Raw genomic sequence first — 6004 nt, 5'->3', positions numbered from 1 at the left:
CCTTATTTAGGTGTAGGCTAGCCTCTTAGACCTGACAGGCCTGGCATCACGGAATCTGGAGGTACGATCTTGAAGATCTGTCCTTGGGCACAGACTGAATTGCAAGTGCATCTATAGGGAGAGGTGGTGTAGGGTTTTCCTGGTTGAAGAAACTTAATAAGCTTAGTTGTCAAGTTCTAACAGAACATCAGGTGTTTCAAAGTTAATTACTCTAGATAAGAATGTTGTTTGCTTACCTTACCTGAACTTAGCCGTTGAAATAACAGGAACGAAAATTATTTTGGATTTGTTAATGGGTGGGCCACCTGTTAGTGATTTAAATTTAATAAGCTTTATTGGGGTAGGGTTACCACATACTGCCAAAGAAAACTGCTAAATAATGCAGATGAACAGTGATTAACGTTTACAAAGAGTGAGGACAGTAATTAAATGATAGTTGCCATTGGGAATACCACTGGCTGCTAAGAGGCTGACAGGGAGCTCAATACTTATATTTTATTGAACACATAAAAACAGACTGAATATGCTACTGATTTTGTTTTATCTTCTTAATGAAAACAACACTGACTGTAAGAAAATGCATTAATAAAGAAAGTAGGGACAATACAAATGGAAAAATATTGAAATTCAAGTGTGTTTTTACCTACTATATCTATTAACCTGTCAATTTTGGCAGCATTTAAGTCATTTTTGTTTTTATCAGTACTAAAACTCTGGGCAATTGGTGGAAATAAGAGGTAGCCTAAATATTATTTTATAAGAAAAAGGCATACTTTGACTAAATTGGTAGTCTTTTAGTCAATTTTAGTGGTGTTTCATTAGTATTTAGGCTACGTCTTACTTCCCATCATGGGTTGTCCAACATTAGGAGTGTTGTCCAGAGTTTTAGCATATTTATAAAACAATTAACACTTTCATAGTATTAACCAAAAAATCTTAAATGAGACTTGCTTACCAAAAGGGGTCCTATATCCATACAGGCATACTTTCGCTCACAGTCCAATTTAATCTTTAACCAGAGAAGCTACCAAACAGGTTGATCAAGTTTAGTATAGTCGAGATACTGGATTATGTATGTACCATGCTTTTCTGCATGCTATCAGTATTTTTAGCTTCACAAGATTCAGTGTCCACTGATAGTTTGTATGACCATTCGACTTCTAATTCTTTCTCTGGATTAAGAGATACAACAACATTAGGTAGATTTGTAGGCCAGAAAAGGGCAGTAATAAAAACGTATAAATACTTAATTTCTATATACATCAGATCAAGATTGAGATTGAGGCTGGGCTGGTTTTTGACTTGTACCCCCTGACAAAATTACAAATAAATCTATAATCTACTGAATCGACTAGCGCACTGGTACCACACTCTTTCGGACCCAGAATACAAGAATCCTCCCAGGCATAGTTATGAGTCTATGAGAGTCATTTAAGATGGGAATGAATTTCTCATTTGGGGTGTGTATGTGTGTGCAAACGTACATATTTCCTGTGGCAGCAGGATTGATGTACCAGTAGTTATTGGGAATGGGACCAAAAAAACTATTAAATCAAGCTGATTAATAGATGATCACATTTTCCTTGACAGAAAGTAATGTTGGATCAATTCATATTGAAGTCAGTTTATGTTTTTGGATGTAACTTTACTTTATCTCTTAGTACGACCTAGATGCAGATCTCGTAACATTGTAGGTCAAACGTATCATTGCTGTTTAATAAAAACCTCAACTCCATTTTCATTTTCTGCCCATTAGATTGGTAGCCAATACCCACTCAATGTAATTCAACTTTTATGACTCTAGTATTAAGAACATTTCTCAGAAAAATGGTTCTGCAGTATGTTAACTGGGAAATATGGTCATTTTTACTTTCCTTAAAAAGTCTGTTTTACAAATACTATTTTATTTTATCAGACTGTGACTGAAATACAAAAATACAAAAACCCTATGTCACCACGTAATGGCAAACATGCCAGCAGCACTGACAAAATGTAATGTTTCAAACAGGTCTATGTCATTCCATCTCACACACACACACGCACTCACAGTCATCATGTCTTTGCTCAGAACTAATGTATGTGGCACTGCTGGCCCCCCTTGTTTCAATTGGTGTAATTGCCTGTGGCTAAGGATGGCTGAAGGTGTTGAAAGGATACAGGACCCAGACCAAATGTTTTACATAGTTTCTCCACTGTTCACAGGGTTCTGTGAATAGTCCATCACTGTAGTAGTGACAGGTTACAGGCCCCACAATATGACTCATACCCTCAAATCCATGGGATTAATTAACACTTGGGTGTTTTCTCCAATTCTCTCCCTCTCTGTCTCTCCATTTCCCTCTCTCTCTCACACACACATGCCAATCTTGCATCTGTCACCCATGTGGGTGTATTGTAAATAAAAAGAATCTCATTATCGTAATGTTTTCAATCTTTTTGGTTTTCTAGTTTTTATTAAACAGTCACACTTGATTACAGTGATACCCTATAAAACTCATAGGCCACAATAAAGCAGGTTGCCATGATAAATGGACCTATTCCAATTAGCTTGACACCACACAAATCCACAGAACATGCGATTTCCAATGCTATGATGAATGGTCCATTGCAACAAACCTGGAGAACAGGAACATCTTTGTGAATATGCTGTTCGTTAAGGACATCAGTCCGAATTCCAAACAATTCTTACTTTCACACTCATCGCCAAGCTCAGAGCACTGGTTCTGGACACCACCCTGTGCAGTTCCTGGACTTTCTGATAGGCAGAACTCAGGCTGTGTGGATTGGCTCCTCCTCACTGACAATGGGGAGTAGCAAAGCACTGTTCATCCACAAGTGCTTTGCTCTGCGCTCATTTAAGAATTAGTCCACAGGGAGGAGGTAAGGAAACTGGCAATGCGATGCCATGACAACAACCTCTCCGAACGTCAGCAAAACAAGACACAGCTGTTGACTTTAGGAAGCAGAGCGAGGAACAGGACTGCAATCCACATCGCAGGTGCTACAGTAGAGACACAGTATTTTTAAGTTCCTCTGCCTTCTCATATCTGAGGACATCTCATGGACCATTAGTGCCAACATTGTTGTCAAGAGGGGGGAACAGCCAGTCTGCTCCAGCATGTCATCACAGGCCATATTCAAATACTACTGAGTTCACAATATGACTCAGGTTATATTTTTTTGCTTTAACTTTTGCAACATTTTAAAAAGGGTGCCAATACTTCTCAAGTTGACTATATATGTATATATTAACTACCAGACCCTTACTATTCAATGTTGAAATGTACAAATATTGACACAATTTATTGCTCATAAGAAAGGTATTTTCAGATATTATCCATCACCATCAGATTGGTTTTCTAAAAGGAAGACACACCAGAGACATTACACGAATACAGGAAATTACAGAGCGTGATGAAAAAACTGGCAAACCTGTGATAACAGCAGATTTTGAGCCTCTGACGGTGATCATCTCAAATCAGTTTATAAGTGCCTCAACTTTCTAATTTTTATTAATCTCATAAAATTGATTAAAGTAATCAATCAATCAAATGTATTTATAAAGCCCTTTTTACAACAGCATTTGTCACCAAGTGCTTTTACAGAAACACCCGTCCTTAAACCCCAAGGAGCAAACAATAGTAGTGTTGAATTTCAGTGACTAGGATATTAAGAGTCCAATTGGAATAATTTATAAATGCATCTGGGCTAAATCCAGAGTCTATTTAAATTTAGACTAGGTCAGAAGTATGACCAGATGGACAAGGACAGGAACAGCAACAGGCCCCTCAAACCAGGTACTCCGCAGGTGTGGACCAGGACCTCATGTCCTCCTAAAAGTTACAAAATTCAGAAAATGCATTCCTCATATCAACTAAGATTTATAGAGGAGAAGGAGAACTTAGTGGGGAAGGAGAACTGACCCAATCCCCCAGCACAATAGTATAGCAGCGTAAGACCTTGGGACTGAGACAGGGGGGGTCCGGCGACACTGTGGCCCTACCCAGGGGAGGCCCAACAGGCAGGAAATCAATCCACCCACATTGCTAGGCATCAACCAAAGGGACACCCACCAACCGGAACCACCCTGAATGAGGGCCGAGTATTGCCAGCAGAGTACAGCCCAATTGCACAATTGCGCAACAGAGAGACAACAAGCCAGTGACTCCGCCCCCGAGAGGCATTGGAGGGAGGGCATCCCGGTGGCAACAAGAGCCCACCTGGCAAGACAGCAAGGGTGGACAGTATCAAGCCTACTGCTCACCTTCACGCCCCCGGGCCAGGCTACACCTAATTATAAACCGTGCTGTCGAGATGAGTTTTTAGTAGACACTTGAAAGTTTGTTCTGAGTTTGCATTTCTAACCTTAATTGGCAGATCATTCCACAGCAGCCTCCGGCTGTTTGTTTAGATATTCTAGGTAGAATTAAAAGGCCTGCATCTTGCGATCGTAGGTATGTATGGCTGGATCATTTCAGCAAGGTAAGTAGGAGCAAGTCCATGTATTGATTTATAGGTTAACAGTAAAACCTTAAAATCAGCCCTAACCATAACAGGCAGCCAGTGTAAGGACGCTAGTACAGGAGTAATGTGTTGAAATGTTTTTGTTCTAGTTAGGATTCTAGCAGCCGTGTGCAGCACTAATTGAAGTTAATTTATTAATTTGTCTGGATAACCAGAGAGAAGAGCATTGCAGTAATCTAGTCTAGAAGTAACGAAAGCATGGATTAATTTTTCTGCATCAGTTTTTGATAGAAAGTTTCAAAGATGAAAATAAGCAACTCTTGAGACATTGTATATGTTCATCAAAGGAGAGGTCAGGGTCAAGGGTAACGCTGAGGTATTTTACAGTTTTTTGGGATACGACCATGCAGCCGTCAAGGTTCACAGTGAGATCTGCCAACAACGCTCTTTGTTTCTTTAATCCTAAAATGAGCATTTCTGTTTTTCTTGAGTTTAAGAGCAAGAAGTTCTCTGTCATCCACTTCCTAATATCTGAAACGCATGCTTCCAAAGTAGCTAATTTTGGGGCTTCTCCATGCTTCATTGAAATATATTACTGTGTATCATCAGCAAAACAGTGAAAATTAACATAAAGTAAGGCAAAATTCACTTAAAAATAATCAATAACGGTTATTTATAACCCCTTTGAACTATCAAGGGATGTAAAACAAGACTGCAGTTTCTACGTATTTAATATGGCCATTTAATTGATATCAATCAAATTCTTATTAACAATAACATAATTTGATTGATATCAATTAAATGTCCATATTAAATATGTGGATTCGTAGTAGTTCAGAAATTGGTTTCAGTGTATACTGATGAAGTCCTCCATTGGTACTATTGAGAGGTATGGAGCACCTGGAGAGAGGACTCAAAGTCCAACTATGATAAACATCCTATAGTACAAACTCCATCTGGTCTCCTGATCAAATGGGCATATAGCCAAGTTGCTGTGCTTGGTATACACATCCACATAAAGAACAGTGATCATGCCACTTTTAACTTTGAAAGACAACTTGGATGGATACCCCTCAGACCCTTTATTCAGTACTTTGTTGAAGCTCCTTGGGACGTAATCATAGCTTGGAATGTGTATGTCTTCTACCAGCTTTGCACACCTGGATTTGGGCTGTTTCTCTCATTCTTCCTTGCTGATCATTTAAAGCTCTGTCAGATTGGATGGAGGGCATCGATGAACTCTGATATTCAGGTCTGCCCACATAGGAAATTCACAGATTCGTCCCTAGGTCAATTCACCGTAGTCTTGGCTGTGTGCTTTGAGTCGTTGTCATGCTGAAAGATGAATCTTCATCCCAGTCTGAGGTACTGTGCACTCTGGATCAGGTTTTCTTCAAGGAGCTCTCTGCATTTTGCTCTTTTCATCCTTCCCTCAAATATGACCAAATATGACTCTCAGTCCCTGCCACTACCATGCATCCCCATAGAGATAGTTCCTGCCACAGTCCAACCACCCTACTTTACCATATTATAGTATTTG

This window comes from Esox lucius, chromosome 24 (assembly GCF_011004845.1).
Source record: "Esox lucius isolate fEsoLuc1 chromosome 24, fEsoLuc1.pri, whole genome shotgun sequence".
Taxonomy (NCBI): domain Eukaryota; kingdom Metazoa; phylum Chordata; class Actinopteri; order Esociformes; family Esocidae; genus Esox; species Esox lucius.
The sequence above is the reverse complement of the archived record's forward strand: the minus strand, read 5'-3'. Positions refer to the sequence as shown.